This window comes from Mobula hypostoma, chromosome 15, assembly GCF_963921235.1.
Source record: "Mobula hypostoma chromosome 15, sMobHyp1.1, whole genome shotgun sequence".
Lineage (NCBI taxonomy): Eukaryota > Metazoa > Chordata > Chondrichthyes > Myliobatiformes > Myliobatidae > Mobula > Mobula hypostoma.
The window spans coordinates 17,117,839-17,140,081 of record NC_086111.1 but is presented as its reverse complement, the minus strand read 5'-3'; the positions used below and the strand labels follow the sequence as shown (position 1 = coordinate 17,140,081).

General features: G+C 42.1%; 1 protein-coding gene across 8 annotated transcripts in view; it reads right to left on the bottom strand.

Annotated features, from left to right (window-relative positions):
- dock3 (dedicator of cytokinesis 3) overlaps positions 1-22,243 on the bottom strand; it is a 966,938-nt gene that overhangs the window by 273,524 nt on the left and 671,171 nt on the right. The gene's annotated exons all lie outside the window — the stretch shown is intronic.

Here is a 22,243-nt window from a genome sequence, read left to right as displayed (position 1 = left end):
TGAACAGGAAAAGCCCAAGGACAAAATCAACACTTAATAAAGGGTCAGCGTTGATGTGTATATGCGCAGATAGCATACGCTCAAACTGCAGCAGTGAGTTAAAAGAAACAACTGAAGTAAAGGTTAATGCCTGGCTGAATACATATATAACCTCACCAAGATGTCCATGTCATTTTCAAGACTGTAGCAAATAATTCCCAAAGGAGGATTCAGTTGAAGTACCCTATCCAAAATATTAATTTTCCTTCATATTGATGTATCTATTGATCTGTTATATATTTCCAACCTTTTCTGTTTCTAACTGAACACTTCCAAACACTGTTCTTTTGAGCTGTTAGCTTGTCCCACTTGTATCACTATGGCTATAGATCTTATATGATACTTCTACAAAACTATATACAAGGGAGCAGGAAAAGATATGAAAGCTGATATACTAATGCCATTACATTGCCTACTATTTAAAATTATATCATTATTTATTAGAAGTTTTGATAAAGTCTCACTCAAAATATAATCAAGACTTGAAATATTATTGCAATGGAAGATGAGGCTGGCTCATAAACTGATAAACTTCCTTGCATCATAGTGAAATGAATTCCATAATATAAAGAGCTGCTCTGAATTGCACTGAGAGAAATGCATAGCTTGTCATTTGATGTAAAATGTGTCCCTGTAACTATAACAAGTCTGAGGTTAGACTAATAAATGTCAGAATGATAAAATGACTTGAACTTCCCTAATACTGATTGGCACCTGCTTAGTTGCAAGGGTTTAGATGGGGCAGAGTTTGTTAAGTGTGCCCAGGATGGACTCCTGTCACAGTATGTTGACAGGCTGACTAGGGGGAATGCCATACTAGATATAGTATTAGGTAACAAACCGGGTCAGGTCACAGATCTCTCAGTGGGTGAGCATCTGGGGAACAGTGACCACCGCTCCCTGGTGTTTAGCATTTTCATGGAAAAGGATAGAATCAGAGAGGACAGGAAAATTTTTAATTGAGGAAGGGCAAATCATGAGGCTATAAGGCTAGAACTTGCGGGTGTGAATTGGGATGATGTTTTTGCAGGGAAATGTACTATGGACATGTGGTCAATGTTTAGAGATCTCTTGCAGGATGTTAGGGATAAATTTGTCCCGGTGAGGAAGATAAAGAATGGTAGGGTGAAAGAACCATGGGTGACAAGTGAGGTGGAAAATCTAGTCAGGTGGAAGAAGGCAGCATACATGAGGTTTAGGAAGCAAGGATCAGATGGGTCTATTGAGGAATATAGGGAAGCAAGAAAGGAGCTTAAGAAGGGGCTGAGAAGAGCAAGAAGGGGGCATGAGAAGGCCTCGGCAAGTAGGGTAAAGGAAAACCCCAGGGCATTCTTCAATTATGTGAAGAAAAAAAGGATGACAGGAGTGAAGGTAGGACCGATTAGAGATAAAGGTGGGAAGATGTGCCTGGAGGCTGTGGAAGTGAGCAAGGTCCTCACTGAATATTCTTTTTGGTATTCACCAATGCGAGGGAACTTGATGATGGTGAGGACAATATGAGTGAGGTTGATGTTCTGGAGCATGTTGATATTAAATGAGAGGAGGTGTTGGACATTAGGACGGGTGAGTCCCCAGGCTGCTCCACGAGGCGAGGGAAGAGATTGCTGAGCTTCTGGCTCGGATCTTTATGTCCTCGTTGTCCACGGGAATGGTACCGGAGGATTGGAGGGAGGCGAATGTTGTCCCCTTGTTCAATAAAGGTAGTAGGGATAGTCTGGGTAATTATAGACTAGTGAGCCTTACGTCTGTGATGGGAAAGCTGTTGGAAAAGATTCTTAGAGATAGGATCTATGGGCATTTAGAGAACCATGGTCTGATCAGGGACAGTCAGCATGGCTTTGTGAAGGGCAGATCGTGTCTAACAAGCCTGATAGAGTTCTTTGAGGAGGTGACTAGGCATATAGATGAGGGTAGTGCAGTGGATGTGATGTACATGGATTTTAGTAAGGCATTTGACAAGGTTCCACACGGTAGGCTTATTCAGAAAGTCAGAAGGCATGGGATTCAGGGAAGTTTGGCCAGGTGGATTCAGAATTGGCTTGCTTGCAGAAGGCAGAGGGTCGTGGTGGAGGGAGTACATTCAGATTGGAGGGTTGTGACTAGTGGTGTCCCTCAAGCATCTGTTCTGGGACCTCTACTTTTGGTGATTTTTATTAACGACCTGGATGTGGGGATAGGAGGGTGGGTTGGCAAGTTTGCAGATGAAACAAAGGTTGGGGGTGTTGTATAGTGTAGAGGATTGTCAAAGATTGCAGAGAGACATTGATAGGATGCAGAAGTGGGCTGAGAAGTGGCAGATGGAGCTCAACCTGGAGAAGTGTGAGGTGGTACACTTTGGAAGGACAAACTCCAAGGCAGAGTACAAAATAAATGGCAGGATACTTGGTAGTGTGGAGGAGCAGAGGGATCTGGGGGTACATGTCCACAGATCCCTGAAAGTTGCCTCACAGGTAGATAGGGTAGTTAAGAAAGCTTATGGGGTGTTAGCTTTCATAAGTTGAGGGATAGAGTTTAAGAGTCGTGATGTAATTATGCAGCTCTATAAAACTCTGGTTAGGCCACACTTGGAGTACTGTGTCCAGTTCTGGTCGCCTCACTATAGGATGGATGTTGAAGCATTGGAAAAGGTACAGAGGAGATTTACCAGGTCGCTGCCTGGTTTAGAGAGTATGAATTATGATCAGAGATTAAGGGTGCTAGGGCTTTACTCTTTGAAGAGAAGGAGGATGAGAGGAGACATGATAGAGGTGTACAGGATATTAAGAGGAATAGATAGAGTGGATAGCCAGCGCCTCTTCCCCAGGGCACCACTGCTCAATATAAGAAGACATTGGCTTTAAGGTAAGAGGTGGGAAGTTCAAGGGGGATATTAGAGGAAGGTTTTTTATCCAGAGAGTGGTTGGTGCGTGGAATGCACTGCCTGAGTCAGTGGTGGAGGCAGATACACTAGTGAAGTTTAAGAGACTACTAGACAGGTATATAGAGGAATTTAAGGTGGGGGGGGGTATATGGGAGGCAGGGTTTGCGGGTTGGCATATCATTGTGGGCCAAAGGGCCTGTAATGTGCTATATATTCTATGTTGGTTGTCTTTGGGTAAGGAAGTCTGATTTCAGCTTTGGAATAAATAAAATAGATATTTTTACATAATTACTTGGTTTTCTAAGAATTAGTTATAGAAATGGTCACAGGTCATATCTGATTTTTTGTACTTTTGATCTAGGTTACATGCATAGTGTAGCATACTCATAAACAAATCCCAAAGCTTTGAAAGGCAAAGTTTCTATTTTGCTACACCCTTGGTATTAATAAATCTATTTGGTGTACTATATTTGCGAGTGTCTTGAGCTTACATTCGAAATTGTTTCTGTGGATCATAGAATAAGGTTGACTACTAACACGATAAAATGAACAAGATAGTGCTTCCACCTCTTGTAACATAGAGACCTAACATCAACACTGGTGTGATTCCACAACCTACTGACTCACTTTCAAGGATTCTACAATTCAAGTTCTAAGAATTATTTATTTACTTTTTATTTGCACAATTTGTCGTCTTTTGTACTCTGGTTGTTTGTCAGTCTTTATTTTTGTACAGTTTTCCATTAATTTTATTGTATTTCTTTATTTTCCTGTTAATGCGTGTAAGTAAATGTACCTCAATGTAGTATATGGTGACAGACACATACTTCGATTATAAATTTACTTTGACTTTGACCTAATAGTGGTAAATTCTTCTTGTAGCATAAACTGGACGTTGTTAGCAGTTAGAAATGTTTTAGTTAACATTTGTTTGCAGTTGTCAGTCGTTTTGGATTTCTAGCCTTTAGAGACATTTTACTTGTGAATGAAGTAACTTAAACTTCACCCTATAATGTAGATCCAGTGGCCCTAATGCAATACATTTCCTCATTTAAAGCAGATCTTTATTATGTGTTAGCACTATATAGAATTTCAGAATTCTAAAGAGAACTCTTTAGTTTCACAAATAAAGGTATTGAAATGATACATGTCATCTCTATCCAGATTAATACTTTGTGCCAGAAAATTAGCAGATTGTCTCTTATAGAAATGGTTTATGGTATATATTTAATACCCATGGGCTAGAAAACAGCAAGTCTATACATAAGGAGGGTTAATGGCGCCTAACGGCAACTCCTTTGCTTGCATCTTCAGAAACAGCTCTATTTCCATCTTTAATATCTCTATTTTCCCCTTTCATGGTTCTTTTGAAGACCCTGACCTGGAGTTGCACGCTGACCATGGTGCTTTGCGGAAATGGGACCTGTTCTCAGGGTTTCACAACTGGCCGTTGTTTGGCACGCCAAAGGCTTGGCCTGAGAGCTCAGCCTGCCTTCGGAGCACCGAGACCTTGTGCTCCGAAGACAGGTGGATCGAAGCTTGATGTCATGCAGGAGACCCATGTGTTGTCGGGGGAGTTGGAAGATTTATGGCTGACTGCCCAGAGACCCGAGAACTTTGGGTACAAGGCTTGGAAAGCCCGACGCAGCGGACTTTTAACATTGTAAACCAGTGAGATGTTTCCCCTGTCGCTGTGAAATGGAGACATCCCTTTCTTCCTTATTAAGGACAGCGAGAGTCTGTGGTATGTCAAATGCCAGGTGAACAATGTAGTCTTTGCAGTACTGCAAGTCTGTGTCTTTGCTGTTGCCTTGCTCACACTTGAGTGCTCAGTGGCGGGTGCTGATGCTTGTTTTTATGCTGGTGGGGAGAAGGGGAATCGTTGCTTGCTGCCGCTTATGCGCGGGGGGGGACTATAGGGTTCTAACATTTAATTGTCATTCATTCTTTGGGGGCACTCCTCTGTTTTTGTGGATGGTTGTGAAGAAAAAACATTTCAGAATGTATATTGTGTACATTTCTCTGACATAAAAAGTAATATATATATAGCATTTGCCGGCTGGTGGTGTACTGGCATCAGTGCCAGACTTTGGAGCGAAGGCTCCCGAGTTTGAATCCAGCCGGCTCCCTTGCACACTCTCCATCCGTACTGGGTTGAGTGTCGAGCTAGCAGCTCGGCCTCGTAAAAATAAGAAAGCCTGCTAAAAAAATGCTGTCATGACGGCATCCCGATGACTCCACTCGGAGTTAAGGGATTTCTATATATTTAGCATACATGCAACACAGAATAAGATTTTGTTAATCTGTGTTAGTGTTAACACTCCACATGAATATATAGACTGAGATATTCTTGAAGTTACTCAACTAATAATCAATAAGCTACCACTGTTATGTTCAACTTACAGCAAAGATCCAAAAACAACATCATTTTGAGGGAACAATCAAGAAACTATAGATACTGGATATCCAGAAAAAAACCTTGAGAATATTGGAAATACTACACAGGTTAGGCTTGATCTGTAGAAAGAGAAATTTAGTTGATTTCTCTCCACATACATGCTGCCTGGCCCACTGGGTATTGCCAACATTTTTTGTTTCCATATCATCAGTCATATCAAGAATAAAGTTAATTTTCAATTCAACAAGTCCAATAAAAACAAGTATCCAATTGTCTTTAGTTCTCTCCTGTATAATCTGGAGATACTCCCTGTGCAAGGAAATGGATAATCACCATATTTGCTTTTTACTTAGTTAGTTATTGTCTCCCTGTACTTTTCACCAACAAGATGTTTTTAAGTGAGATGTAACAGAATGATGCTTCTAGCCTCCACATCATTTTGAAACCATTTAATTAAGATAAAATGTATTTATTTCAATTTAGCATAATTAAGACAGGGTCACATGAAGACCATCTGGGCAAAATTATACAATTTGTAGACTCCTTATTTTTAATACTGCGCCTGAATGGGATATAGAAACTATTGTAAAATACAGAAAGTGCCTCAGTTTTAATAATTTACTTCCTTTTCAAGACGAAAGGAAGCAATATAAAGTGCCATACTTAATGTAATTAAAAGCCCAATAGATTTTGCATTTCCCCAAGCTCCCCCTGCCAAGGCTTCCCAATTAACATAGAAATGTTATTTTCTAGTGGTTCCAGCTATGACTTAGAAAGTCTACATATTGTCATAGATGGTCTGAGAATCCTTGTGACCACTTCTAGTGGTTCCAGAGGAGATGCTACTACATCCCCACTAACCATTTGCATGTTTATGATAATATTGGGGTGGGGGAGGGTTGCCTGAAGAAAAAAAAAGAAGAGAATGCAGAGGCTGGGATCTGGAGAAGGATATAGAAAAAAAAACAACAAGCCTCTGAAGGAACCAACAAAATGCTGGAGGTATTCCGCAGGTTAGGCAACATCAATGGAAGGGAATAAACAGCTGACTTTTTTGGCCGAGACCTTTCATTGGGTCTCAGATCTCTGAAGAAGCAACATCTGTGGAATGGGGGAGCGAGGAAATGTTGATGCCTTGGGTCAAAACTCTGCAATGGAATTGAATGTGAAGGTAGTCGATTTAAAGAGAGGAAGAAGGGTGAGACAGGGGTCAGTGGGTGGTAGATAGCCCAAGGAAGGGTGAGGGATGATTGGAAGGATGGAACTAGGTAAAGTGGAGGGAGGGATGGAGTTGCAGACAGAGACTGGTGGGCGATAAGAGGAAGCAGACAATGAAACAAAGATGAGAAATTCTGCAGATGCTAGAAATCCAAACACACACAAAATGCTGGAGGAACTCATTAGGCCAGGCAGTATCAGTGGAAAAGAGTAAACAGTCAATGTTTCGGGCCGAGACCCTTCGTCAAAAATGAAAGGGTAGATAGAGCTAGGTAGAGGGGAGGAGGGCATAGGTGAAGACAGAGACTGAGGAGTTTAAGCAAGGCCACAACAGCTAATAGTGTTGGAATTTGGTAAGTAAGGAAGGTGATACTGGGATTACTTCAGGGAAAGATGAAGGGCAGATGGAACTGGTTAAGATTTTTGCTGCTATGCTGTAGTCGTTTCATTTTAGCAGTTCTGTAAGAGCAGTCTGTTCTGCTTTCAGTATGTTTGGGTTTGAACTAAAGATAAGGGGCTATGTTGTTCAAATTAGGAATGTTGTATCAGCCAATCAGGATGCTGGAATTGGGAGAAGGTTCTAGAAAATGCTGCGCTGAGAGATTTATTTGTGATGGACACTGGTGTGGGCCAAGGTATTTTGGAGGAGCTGGGAGAGGACAGGAGGGAAGATGGTTGAGGACGCCATCCCTGTTGCACAAGGTGCTTTGTGCAGATGAATGGCTTCAAGGAGAAAAGACCGGTGGGGGAGCCCATTTGTTCAAGGTGAAATTTGAGCGACATTCGGAAGGTGGTGTGTGCTTTCGTGCAGACCGTGCGTCCAGCACGTGAGTTAAGACAACTTCCAGATGAGCTCCAACTTGTGCAGACACTTGGACTGGGCCCTTTTTATTCCCCCCCCACTTTACTTTTTGCTACTAACTGTTCAATAAAGCTGAGATTTGTAAATATATTTTCTTTATAATTGCACACAGTGTATGATCTGTTATTTCTTGCTGATGGCTGATTGCATGCGGGCAGTATTTACACAGATCGGGTTTTGGGAGGTTGAGATATCCCAACTTCCGAGTTTTGGAGGGACCCAAGTCATTTTAACCCTAAATGTATTAAGTTTGATAAAGGCTATTTTCTTACCAGAGTCCAGTGGCTGTTAGCGAGGGGCTAATGAACTGTATCTCTAAAGACACCCATTTAAAAAGGGGTTTCAGAACCCGGTGTACTACTCCACAATGAAGAGAAGGGGAGATTGGTGATAACTGACTGAGTATGGGTGAAGGAATGATTGGAATGAGTTGTGTAGGGAAGGGAAGGGGGACTGTGGATTGAGTGGAAGGGGTAGGTGGGTGAAAGGCAAAAACGGACAAGGCAAAAAAAGAACAGATGGAGACAGGTAGAGCAGAGGGTATAGTGATGGTGAGACAGGCTAGAAGATAATAATTAGGGCCACAAAGGAGTGCTTGAATCTGATAAGAAATGTAGGTGATCATAGGAAGTATTTTAAGGGAGAGAGGATGGAAAACCAAATGGGGGAGGGTTTTGATGGGTGAAATGCATTGCCTGTAAGTGATTGGAACCAGGCAGAAATGGGTTTGCATAAGTGAGGGCTCCATCTGCCTTTGTTTGCCTTGTTTGTTTCCACCTATCTCTGTCTCCCAATTATCTCACCCCTCTCTATTCTATGATTCTCATTTTACATGAGACAATCCTGGAGTGTAGTTAAGGAGGAAGAAAGTTAATATAAACCCACTGGAGGAAGAAGGATTTGTTCCCTACCTCTAGTAATTTCTGACTAGTAATCATACACAATACACCTGGTGAACATAGTGAGTTAAACCAGTTAGGTTGAAAATTGAACCGGCAGTGATGTGAGAACACCGACCTGCTGGTTTTGTCCAAGCTCTGGGTAAATGGTCAGTATTTAAATTTTTTGAAGAGGAGAATCTTGATTTACGTGAGTAACCTCAAACCCATAATTTCATGCCTTGTGGAATTCCCTTTTAAATAGCTTCCAAAGCAGATTAGTATCTGCTATAAAATTGTTCAAAAGGACAGAGACACCAGATGGTGTAGGAACTTGGCCCAGAAAATGTTATTGCCAAATGCTGGAAAACTAATTCTCAGAGCTGAGTGGTCTGATAAATAAGATTGAGCAATCAGGAAAGTCTCACCAGTGACATTTCTTTGAGCCCAGGCTGGCTGTGGGAATGTCATCCTGCTAAAATCAGTTAGCAGCAAGTAGTAACAATTGCAATGATTAGTTGACAAGCATATAATTTGGAAATTTAAATATTACGAAGCAGAATTTGTCCACAGCAAAGTATTGTATTGTTTAGCAAACATAGCATGCACAATTACAATAATCTGTTATTTATTCAGTCATAGAGAGATACAACATGGAAGCAGGCCCTTTGGTCCTCTGAATTCACACTGAATTCCTACATTATTTCCATTTTTATTCTCCCCATTTCCTCACCAACTTTCCCCTAGATTCTACCACCCAATTACATACTAAGGGTAAATCACAGTGGCCAATTAACATACCATCTTGAACATCAATGGAATATGACAGCATCTTTGGAAACTACAGCACAAAGAAGAAAAGCATGTTCTCACAGGGCAAATGTGCAAACTCCACACAGCCATGGTCAGGCACGAACCTGCAACCCTGACAATGGGAGCCAGCAGCTTTGCTAGCTGTCTAACTGTGTTATCCTATTGGTTTTATAGATCATTACTAACTGTAAATTGAAATGCAATTATTGCCACTGTACATAAGTTAATAGACAAGGTCAACTTTGTGGGTCTTCTTAGATGCCAGAGACAATTTTCCAAAGGTACACTAAAATCATTTGTATATGGAAAGAATCTGCAGCATTTGTGTCATTTTAATGAGCTCCTCTTTGTATTAGAAATAAATAGAGGCACAGTAGATGAACATTAAGATTTACTCAAGAGCAAAGCAACCGAAAAAAATTGAACCAGGTAAAATATTTCAAGTTTCCAATCATGCCCAAACACACAAGTGCCTATAAAAAGTACTTACTCCTCTTGGAAGTTTTCATATTTTATTGTTTTGTAACATTGAATCACAGTGGATTTAATTTGGATAAACAGAAAAGACTCTTTTGTGTCAAAGTGAAAACAAATTTCTACAAATTGGTCTAAATTGATCACAATTATTAAACACAAAATAATTGATTGCATAATTACTCATCCCCTTCAAGTCAGTATTTATTTGATGCACCTATGGCAGCAATCACAGCTGTAAGGCAGCGGTGCCTAAATGCAGTAACTGTGGAGGGGACCAGATAGCGGCGTTCAGAGGATGTGAGTATTTTAGTAAGGCAAAGCAGATTCAGGATGTTAATATCCAACAAAAAATATCATACACTGAGGCAGTAAAGAAAGCTGATAGAGAGCAAAGGATAAGTAAAGAAAAGATTGGAATGATGGGGAGTCAGTTCATTCTGACATACTTTATACTCTATTGTCGCCAAACAACTGGTACTAGAACGTACAATTATCACAGCAATATTTGAATCTGCGCTTCACACTCCCTGGAATACAAATATTAAAAATAGTTAAAATTAGTAAATATTAAAAATTTAAATTATAGATCATAAATAGAAAATAGAAAAATGGGAAGTAAGGTAGTGCAAAAAAACCGAGAGGCAGGTCTGGATATTTGGAGGGTACGGCCCAGATCCGGGTCAGGATCCGTTCAGCAGTCTTATCACAGTTGGAAAGAAGCTGTTCCCAAATCTGGCCGTACGAGTCTTCAAGCTCCTGAACCTTCTCCCGGAGGGAAGAGGGACGAAAAGTGTGTTTGGGTAGTGTCCTTGATTATCCTGGCAGCACTGCTCCGACAGCATGCGGTGCAAAATGAGTCCATGGACGGAAGATTGGTTTGTGTGATGTGCTGTGCCATGTTCACGATCTTCTGCAGCTTCTTTCGGTCTTGGACAGGACAACTTCCATACCAGGTTGTGATGCACCCTAGAAGAATGCTTTCTACGGTGCATCTATAAAAATTAGTGAGGGTTTTAGGGGACAGGCCAAATTTCTTTAGTTTTCTCAGGAAGTAAAGGCACTGGTGGGCCTTCTTGGCAGTGAACTCTGCTTGGTTGGACCAAGTCAGGTCATTTGTAATATTAACCCCGAGGAACTTAAAGCTTTTGACCTGTTCCACTTGCGCACCACCGATGTAAATTGGGTCGTGCGGTCCGCTACTCCTTCTGAAGTTAACAACCAATTCCTTTGCCTTGCTGACATTGAGGGATAGGTTATTGTCTTCGCGCCATGCCACCAGGTTCTTAATTTCCTCTCTGTACTCAAACTCATCATTACCCGAGACACGGTACAATTATTGTGTCATCAGCAAACTTATATATTGAGTGTGATGGAAACTTGGCTACGCAATCATGGGTGTACAGTGAGTACAGCAGGGGGCTAAGTACACAGCCTTGTGGGGCACTGGTGCTCAGAGTGATTGTAGAGGAGAGCTTGTCTCCTATTTTTACAGCCTGAGTCCTGTCTGTGAGGAAGCTGAAGATCCAGCTGCAGATCTGAGTGCTAAGGCCCAGGTTCCGGAGCTTAGGAATCAGTTTATTTGGAATGATGGTATTAAAGGCAGAGCTGTAGTCAATGAAAAGGGCCTTACGTATGCGTCTTTATTCTCCAGGTGTTCTAAGGAGGAACGTAGGGCCAGAGAGATGGCATCTGCCATTGACCTGTTGCTCCAGTAGGCGAATTGCAAAGCGTCGAGGTTGACCGGTAGGCTGTGGTTGATGTGTGCCATAACCAATCGCTCGAAGCACTTCATAGCAATTGATGTCAGAGCCACAGGTCGATAGTCATTCAGGCATGCCACCTTGCTCTTCTTCAGCACTGGGATTATCGTTGCCTTCTTAAAACATGAGGGGATCTTAGACTGAAGCAAGGAGCAGTTGAAGATGTCAGCAAACACTCCAGCTAGCTCGCTTGCACAGGCCTGGAGAACCCGTCCTGGGACGCTATCTGGGCCCGTCGCCTTCCTTGGATTTATCTTCAGGAAGGCCCTTCTAACATCCTTCTCGGTGACGATGAATCCAGAGGGAGCGGGACACTCCTCTTCTGTTCGAATCTTGCGTAGAATACGTTAAGTTCATCAGAAAGAGAAGCACCACAGTTATTGATATTCCCAGCCTTTTCTTTGTGCCCAGTGATCTCATTTAGACCCTGCCATAGTCTACTGGCATCCCTTTGGTTAGCCTGGGCTTCCAACTTGGCTCGATATTGCCTCTAGGCACCCTTAATTGCTTTCCGGAGTTCACGCCTGGATTCCGTGTAGTGACTGGTATCCCCGGACCTAAAAACCTCAGCTCTAGCCTTTAAAAGGGACTTGACCTCATAATTCATCCAAGGTTTCCGGCTAGGGAATACCCGGATCGTCTCACGAGACACACAGTCCTCCGTGCATTTCCAAATAAAGTCCGTGACAGCTGAGGCATACTCATCGAGGTTAGCTGCCGAGTCCTTGAATACTAACCAGTCCACCGATTCAAAGCAGTTTCAAAAGTAGTGTCACGTTGGACGGCCGTTTCCTCCGTCCAACGTGACACTACTTTTGAAACCGTAACCTCCTGCTTCAGTTTCTGTTCGTAAGCCGGAAGGAGGAGTACCGCCTGATGGTCCAATTTTCCGAAGTGAGGTCGTGGGACGGAACGGTAGGCATCCTTGACTGCTGTGTAGCAGCGGTCAAGTATATTCGGGCCTCTAGTGGGGCAGGGGACATGTTGGTATAACTTTGGCAGTGCCTTTCTGAGGTTGGCCTGGTTAAAGTCCCTGGCTGTAATGAGCAAAGCCTCCGGATACCTGGTCTCAAGTTCACTGATGTTGGCATACAGTACGTTCAGAGCACATTCCACGTCCGCCTGGGGGGGAATGTAGACCGCTGTCAGTATGACCGAGGTGAATTCCTGTGGCAGATAGTAGGGACGACACTTCACCAACAGGTGTTCCAGGTCCGGGCTGCAGGAGCTTGTCAGTGCCACTGTGTCCAAGCACCACCCAGTGTTGATCAGTAGACACCACCTCCCCTCGTCTTGCCCGAAGACGCCGTGCAGTCCACCTGATGGATCGAAAATCCCTTCGGTCGGATGGCACAGTCGGGGGTGTCAGGGGAGAGCCAGGTCTCAGTGAAACAGAATACACAGCAGTTCTGCATCTCCCTGAAGTAGGTGAATCTCCCTTTAAGATCATCCACCTTGTTCTCTATGGCTTGCACATTAGCTAGTAGGATGGTGGGCATAGGGACCCTGAAGCCCCTCAGCTTCAATTTGACTAGCAGCCCAGCTCTTTTCCCACGCTTCCTTGGTAAATAGTGCATCTTTTCAGGTTTCCATCGATGCAGTGTGTTGTTGCCAGCTCTTTGATGTTGGTGGACGTGTCCTGCGGGAATCGATCGGCGGGTCATGTCGTCGTGCACTCCGGGTTGGGCCGAGTAACGGGGGAGGCTCCGGGGCCACTTCTAGCTGCCGGGGGCCCAGGCTGTCGATTGGGTCGGGCCCCGAAGTCGACACTTAATCCCGGATGGCCGGGCTCCTGGCTGAAAGAAGTCCGTAAGCCGAGACACGGTTGCGGAGGCCTCTGCTCCAGCCGAGCCTCGGGCTCCATTTCCGAGGTTGGCGACGGAGGCCTCACTTCTGGCAGGTGTGGATGGCCACCAACGGGGCTTTATGGTGGTCGCTCCAGAGGAGCGTCTGGGGCACCTTGAGGTCTTCGCCGTCACTTCTGTGTGGTCGTCTGCTCCGGAGAGGTGCTGGTCGGAATGGGCCGTGTCTCCAAGCGCTCCAGCACGGTAGCAGACCGCGGGTCTCCGGGAACGTGGTGGGCCTCGTTGGTCGGGTCCAGGTGTGGTCTGGAGTTTAAGAAGCAGTTCTGGCGCGTGGTCGCCAGCTGGGTCAGTAGCTTCGCCAGGGTGCTGTTGATCTTTATCTTGCTAAATTGGAGGTTTAGAAGGGTTTCTTGGGTATAGGATAGTGGAGAGGGCAGTTTGCTCGGGAGAGCACGCGCAAGGTCGCCAGTTACCAGCGCCATCTTTAACATATCTCCAACTATGGTTCCTTCAGGCATGTTGCTGATGACTAAAGAGTCTTTTTTGGTGTTTGTTGTTGATGTACTGGTTGGGACTAAAACTACAGGCAAGAAGTCGGATATGATGAAAGTAGTTGTTGGAGCTGCAGAGAGATTCCTTGATATAAAACAGATTTTGCCAGAAAAATTACATGAGTATATGACAGACAAACAATCACTGAATACTTCCCAGTTGTTGGGATCACAGAGTACGCAGGAGCTTTATGTGGATGAAGAGGCCAATAATTAGTATTTGGATGTTTTTAATATTACAATGGAATGCAAGAAGTTTATCTGCAAATGGTCAAGAATTAAAAAGATTTGTTGGAACTTTTAAAGACAAGCCTGATTTGATCTGTATACAGGAGACATGGTCAAAGCCTCGCTTAGATTTTGTGATCCCTGGATATGATAGTTTGAGAGCTGACAGAACAGATAAATCTGGTGGAGGGTGTGCAACTTTCATAAAAATAGGACTCCAGTTTAGAAGACTTGATTTTAAATCTAACATTGAAATTGTGGCTGTGGAGGTTTGGAGCTCTTGTGGTCAAATAACTTTGATTAACTTTTATAATCCAGGTAATATGATGTTATCAGATTTGGAAGAAATTATGAATAAGGTAAGATCCCCAGTAATCTGGGTTGGAGATTTCAATGCCCATAATCCTATATGGGGTAGTGAAAATAAAGATAGTAATGGAGCGGTAGTAGAGGAGTTTCTACATAAATACAACATGCTACTGCTAAATGACAGAAGGCCTACAAGATTTAATATTGTAAAGAATACTTGTAGTCACTTAGACTTATCTATCACTTCCTCAAACCTAGCTAGGGTTGGGGAATAGGATGTTATGGACAGATACACAGTAGGGAGTGATCACTATCCTATATTAGATTAGATTAGATTTAGATTATGAGGACACGCAGTCCTCTTTTATTGTCATTTAGTAATGCATGCATTAAGAAATGAGACAATGTTCCTCCAGTATGATATCACAGAAACACAGGACAGACCAAGACTAAAAAACTGACAAAAAACACATAATTATACCATATAGTTACAACAGTGCAAAGCAATACCATAATTTGATAAAGAACAGACCATGGGCACGGTAAAAAAAAGTCTCAACGTCTCTCGAAAGTCCCATCATCTCACGCAGACGGTAGAAGGAAGAAAACTCTCCCTGCCGTGAACCTCCAGCGCCGCAAACTTGCCGATGCAGCACCCTGGAAGCACCCGACCAGAGACGACTCTGAGTCAGTCCGAAAACTTCGAGCCTCTGACCAGCCCTCCGACACCGAGCACCGAGCACCATCTCTGCGAAGCGCTTCGACCCTGGCCCCAGCAACAGGCAATAGGCAAAGCCGAGGATTCGGGGCCTTCCCCTCCGGAGATTCTCAATCGCACAGTAGCAGCGGCAGCGAAGCTGGCATTTCAGAAGTTTCTCCAGATATTCCTCCGTGTTTCTCACGTCTGTCTCCATCAAATCAGGATTGTGCACGGTACCTACTTAACAAATACCAATATCATTTCGGAGTGGCCGCGCGCACTGCGTCACGCCGCCATCTTCTCCTCCCTCCAATCTATTATGTAGATTTGGTAGAAATTTGGTGATAGAAGTTGAGGAGAGGTCTGCTAGGTATAATTTTTCTTTGGCCCATTGGGATGAGTACCAGGAGGAAGCTGTGGATATAATAGAAGAGATTAATAGATGATTGGAATGAATCCCTCTGTTCTATAATTCATAAAGTTGCTCAGTTAACTATTCTGCAACGGAATGTTCCTAAGGCTCGAGCACTAGTTCCGTGGTGGAATAAAAATTGTGATATAGCAGTAAGAAACAGAAATAGAGCTTACAGGAAATTAAGAAAGTACCCAGTGTTAGATAATGTTGTGGAGTATAAAAAGGAAAGAGCAGTAGCAAGGAGAGTAATTAAAAATGCAAAGAGGGATAGTCGGAGAAGATTTTGTGGAACCCTGAGCCCTGAGACACATATAATGCAGCTATGGATGATCATTCACAGAATGTCAGGGATATATAGGAAACCATCTATCCCAGCTTTGCTGGAAGGAGATATTGAAGCTGTAACCAATAAGGAAAAGGCTGATATGTTTGTAGAGGTGTTCCAAGCGTTACACAGTTCTGGAGAGTTAGGTGACTTGAGAAAGGAAATTATGTTAAAGGAAAGTTGGAAATTGGACAGGAGTTTGGATGATAAAGCTCCATAAATTTGTTTTTCTCCCTTCAGGAATTGCAGGAAGCTGCCCAATCAGGTTTAAACACTTATCCTGGCAAGGATGGACTGTGTTATGAATTTCTTAAGCACTTAGATGACTCTTTATTAATAGAAATTCTAGCATTGTTTAATTCAGTGTGGAAAGAAGGAAAATTACCAGTAGAATGGAAGCATGCGGTGGTAGTTCCAGTTTTAAAGCCAGGTAAGGACGTGTCTAGTCCTAGTTCGTATTGGCCTATAGCTTTCGCGTCAGTGCTTTGTAAAATTATGGAACGAATGGTCACCAACAGACCTTTATTGTTTGGAAAATAAAGGACATTTTGCTGCCTATCAAAATGGTTTTAGAACTGGAAGATCAACAATGGAATCTGTTGCCCTTTTAGATCATGATATTAAAAAAGCATTTCAAAATAGAGAAGTAATAGTAAGTGTATTTCTAGATATTGAAATAGCATATGACTCACTATGGAAGGATGGCTTATTAATTAAACTCTATGATGCAGGAATTAGAGGTAGAATGTTTAATTGGATCAAAGATTTCCTTAAGGAAAGGACAATTCAAGTAAGAACAGGCGGAACAAGCTCCAAGCCAGTTAAAATAAGTAATGGTACCCCTCAAGGAAGTGTCATTAGTCCAGTTCTTTTTACTGTCATAAGTGATATCTTTGATCAGGTAGGGACAGGATTTGGCAAATCATTGTTTGCAGACAATGGTGCAATCTGTAAAAGTGGAAGAAACATCAAGTATATATTAAGGCAGGTACAAAAGGCTTTTTTAAGATCAGTTGAAAACTGGGCTAATAAATGGGGTTTCAGGATTTCTGCTTCTAAGTCCAAATATATGATTTTTGGCTTTAGAAGAAAGATTCCTGATTGTGAATTGTGTCTATATGATTCTCCACTGGAAAAAGTCAAGGTATTCAAGTTTTTAGGTGTCTGGTTTGATGAAAGACTTACTTGGAGGGTTCATAGAGATAACACAATTGGAAAGTGTGAGAAAGTTTTAAATGTTATGAGAAGTATTGCTGGATGCGACTGGGGAGCAGGGCAAGGAACTATGTACTTAATATATCTAGCTATGATTAGATCAGTTATAGATTATGGTTGTATTGCTTATAGTTCCGCTGCTACGGCAGTGCTTGGAAAACTAGACACTGTACAGTCTAAAGCACTTAGACTCTGTTGTGGAGCTTTTAGAACAACATCAGTCCCGGCATTATATGTGGAGATGGGAGAAGTGCCTCTACATTTAAGACGAGTTCAGTTGGGCCTGCAGTATTGGGTAAAACTAAATGGATTCAATCACAGCTGTCCACCAAAGTGACTTTGCAGGGGAAGTCGGAGCGCCAAAGTAAATCTAAAAGATACCCATTTTTAGATTTGGTTAGTAACTGGGCTGTGAAATTGAAACTGACTGAGGAAGACATAGTTGACCAAATTTGCTTGCCACTCGTCCCTTTTTGGCTCTTTCCAGAACCAGAAGTAGACCTACTCCTCCTTTTTCAGCTTTAAGGAAGCAGTGCAATTTCATCAGCGTTGATCACAAATGAATATTTAAATAATAAATGGGGATCTTATCTGAAGATTTTTACTGATGGCTCAGTGGACCCAGAGAGCAGTAGGGCAGGATTTGGGATGTATGTGTCTCAACTTGGAGTTAAGATTGGTCACCGGGTTTCAGACGGTGCTTCTGTCCTTGCAACAGAATTATTAGCAATCCTCTGGGCCTTATGGTGGATAAAAGACTCTCGACCACGTAGGGTTATCATCTGTTCGGATTCCGCTGCTGCCTTAGAGGCTATAAAAGGGAGTAAATCAAAAGCTCATCCTGACATAGTTATTGAGATTCTCTTAGCGTTGTTTCGAGTAGGGAAGATGGATTGTGCAGTTAGATTTTCATGGATACCTGGGCACGCTGGGGTGGAGGGAAATGAAATTGTGGATGGCATTGCCAAGTCTTCCTTACAGAGCAGGCAAGTGTAATTACAGTTCCCCTAGGCAGAGCAGAATTGAGAAGTAGGATTAAAAAAGGTATAGAGAAGCAAGTGGCAGGAGGATTAGAAAAATGAATTAAGGGGCAGGCATTATTTTTCTAGTCACCCACTAGTTAAAAAGGTCTGTTACCTTTTAAGTTGTAGAGATATAGTGAAATTAACAAGACTTAGGTTGGGGCATTGTGGGTTAAACTATTATTTAAAGATAATAGGAAAACATCCTACTGGATTATGGGACTGTGGTAGTCCAGAGCCAGTTTTGCTGAGCTGTAATCGATACAAAATTGAAAGAAGCATGTTGTTCAAGACGCTTTCTGGCTTAAATTTATTTTGGTTTTCTATTAAATCTTTGTTTGGCCATCAAGAGAATCAACATCTGATTGAAGAGTCTATTATTCAGTTTATACGTGAGACTAGGTTATATTGGAGAATTTGAGTTCCTTGAAGTTATATAATTAATTATACATCCTGCAGAGGGCTGCAATACGCCTAGATACATCTAAGGGGGGGGGGGCGGAAGAGAGATAGAGATAGAGATAGAGATAGAGATAGAGATAGAGATAGAGATAGAGAAAGAGAGAGAGAGAGAAGGAATTACAGCTCAGTAGAACATGTAGTTCTGAGTTGCAGGAAGTATGGGATACAGAGAGAGATGATGAGAATTAATCTAAGGGAATTGGGGGTGCAGGAATTCACATTAAAAGGGTTGTTGGGCATGGGTGAGAGAGCACAGGTCAGGGTATTTTTAGCTTTCTTAAGGGTACAGGGTTTTTTTTATAGGATATGATGGATAAGCAGGAATAGGGTACTAGGATGGCCAAAGATTGTGCAATAATCCAGAGCAGAAGGGGTGGTAATGCATGATTAAGCTGGGTGCCATCTGCTGTAAAACAAGATGGAGAAGAAGAAGCAATTCCAGCCTATTGTCTGTGTGGATAGCTTTCCATTGGCTTTGCTCATGTGGACACTACAATTTTTCACCATTCTTCTTTACAAAATGCTCAAGCTCTGTCAGATTGCAAGTGAACAGCCATTTTCAAGTCCAGCCACAAATTCTCAATTGGATTGAGGTCTGGACTCTGACTTGGCCATTCCAGGACATTAAATTTGTTGTTTTTAAGCCATTCTTCTGTAGCTTTAGCTTTATGCTTGGGGTCATTATTTTGGTGGAAAACAAATCTTCTAAGTGGTAGTTCTCTTGCAGACTGGTATCAGATTTTCCCTGAACTTTGCTCATTCATTTTACCCTCCACCTTCACAAGCTTTCCAGGGCCTGCTGCAGTGAAGCATCCCCACAACATGATGCAGCCACCACCATGCTTCATGGTAGGGATGGTGTGTTTTTGATGATGTGCAGTGTTTGGCTTTGCCAAACATAGCATTTAATCTGAAGCTAAAAAAGCTCAATTTTGGTTTCATCAGACCATAGAACCTTCTTCCAGCTGACTAGAGTCTCCAACATGTCTTCTGGCAAACTCTCGCCAAGATTTTGTGTGAGTTTTTTTCTCTTTGCCACTCTCCCATAAAGTTGCGACTGGTGAAGCACCTGGGCGACAGTTGTTGTATGCGTAGTCTCTCCCATCTCAATCACTGAAGTTTATACCTCCTCAAGATTTTTCATAGGTCTCTTGGTGGCCTCTCTCACTAGTCCCCTTCTTGCACAGTCACTCAGTTTTTGAGGACAGCCTGCTCTGGGCAGATTTACTGTTGTGCCATATTCTTCCCATTTCTCAATGATTGACTTAACTGTATTCTATGGGAATTTTTTTTGTATCTCTCTCCTGACTTATACTTTTCAATAACCTTTTCGCAGAGTTGCTTGGAGTGTTCTTTTGTCTTCATGGTGTTGTTTTTGCCAGGATACTGACTCACTAACAGCTGGAGCCTCCAGATACAGGTGTATTTTTTCTACAATCTATTGAAACAACTTGACTGCACACAGGTGATCTCCATTTACCTAATTATGTGACTTCAAAAACCAATTGGCTGCACCAGTGATGATTTGGTGTGTCATATTAAAGGGAGTGAATACTTATGCAAACAATTATTTTGTTTTATCTTTGTAAATAATTTAAATCATTTTGTAGAATCTGTTTTCACTGTGAGACAAAGAAGTTTTTTTTGTTGATCAGTGTCAAAAAAGCCAAACTAAATCAACTGTGATTCAATGTTGTAAAACAATAAAACATGAAAACTTCCAAGGAGAGTGAGTACTTTTTATTGGCACTGCATATGTTTCTGGATAGTGTAATGAAGATGCAGAAAATGAAGCTGTGTTGCCACAAATTAAAATGAAGAGGTGGAATACTCTTCAAGAATGTTGGGACTTTATAGTACGGAAAAATACAATACCTTCAAAGTAAAATAATAACTTTAGAATTTCATCTGAATATATTAAAACATATTTATTTAGAGATACAGAGCTATTCATTAAAATGCTATTAAAGAATGTGAATACATTACATGAATCTATTAATGTCAATAGCTCATTGTCCAATATCTTGGTATAGCCATTTTAGAGTCATAGAGCACAACATCACAGAAACAGGTACTTCAACCAGTTAGTCTCTGCCAAACTGTTATTCTGCCTGGTTGCATTGACCCACATCATAGTATTCCATACCCCTCCCATTCATGTACTTATCCAAATTTCTCTTAAATGTTGAAATTGAACCTGTATCCACCACTACTACTAGCAGCTTGTTCCATATTCTCACCACCCTCTGAGTGAAGAAATTCTCCCTGTAGTTCCTATAAAATCGTTCACCTCTTGCTGTTAACAAATGGTCTCTAGTCCTAGTCTCACCCATTCTCAGCGGAAAATGCTTCCTTGCATTTATCTTATTTATACCTCTCATAATTCTGTATACCTCTGTCAAATCTCCTCTCATTCTACTATGCTCTAGGGAATAAAAACTTTCCCTATAACTCAGGTCAAGTCCCAGCAACATCCTTGTAAATTTTCTCTGTGCTCTTTCAATCTGATAGAGTCATAGAATTTATTGTTCTAGAGAGATGGATAGTACAGCAGCATGTTAAAAAGCTGCTCCTGTAAGCTGTGAGCAATTATCAAATCATCTGTCTTCATGTAACAGGCCTTGAATCTGAAATCAGTGTAAGTGCTGATGTTCACTACTGACTATGGAATAAAGATGCCATGGTCGCCCTGCTGGATAAAGTCAGCTCCAGGCTTAGAGTCAGTGTCAAGGCCTAGCTCTGAAGCAAGGTCGTCTGTTGGCAGGGAGGGAGGAAGTCCAGAACAAGCTACCCTAAAAGTAGTGAAAATGGCAGAATGACAAGCTATGCCTCCTCACTTAGTTCGTTACTAACTTGGGTATGTAGAGTTCAAGTATCAAAAGTAGACTGTTTTCCTGAGTGCAATACACATCAAATGATTTCCTTCCTCAGCTTAATGGTCCTGTTGGTTTGCTGCATAGGAAATTAATCCCAATTAGCCCAGGGCCCCTATTTCTTCACACTCCTAGGTAAAGTTTTAATAGGTTCTATGGACCACAGCCACAGTTCCTGTACATTGATCACTTTATTTAAGCCTTCTCCTTTGGGTTCCTCCCTCTATAGCACCTACTCACCCATGATTCATTCTTACTCTGACCCCTGATTGGCTCACCAACATTGTCCTAAAGGCCCAGACACTGTTCCTGTTTCACACAGAGCATTCTAAGTCGCGATGTTTGTGTTGCTGCTGTTATTTGGGTTGAAGAACTGACCGGTAACATTTATTTATTGAGATACAGTGCAGAACAGGCCCTTCTGGCCTTCAAGTTGATTTGCACAGCAACACCCGATTTAACCCTAACCTAATCACAGGACAATTTCTAATGACCAAATGACCTACAAAGCAGGATGTCTTTGGACTGTGGGTGGAAACCAGAGCACCCAGAGGATACCCATGTAGTTACGGGAAGAATGTCCAAGTTCCTACAGATTACAGAGGGGAATGAGATAATTGTTCTGCAATATTTTAAGAAGCACCTATAATTAGTTATGCTTTGTTTAGTGATGGCAATGCTTTGCAGTAATGAAGTGGAAGATTTGACTCTACTGCTTTTGAGCACAATAATGCTCATGAGGAGGAACAACTGAGAGAAAAGCTATGAAACACGGAATGGACAATTAGTAGAAGTGAAGAGTCAGTTAATTAACCCTTATTCTGGCTGCCTTCTATACACTACTAAACACTTCAATTAACTTGAGCTGCTACTTTCAACTGTAATTTTTGTTAGCATTAACCAGTAAGTTCAGTAGTGACGGGTGCTGTTTTGAGGTATAGGCTCCATACATGCTTTGTTATCCTTCAGCATTGAGGATACAGCATTGAGGATCAACATTAACTCTCAATAGACAGACCATCCACTCATCTTT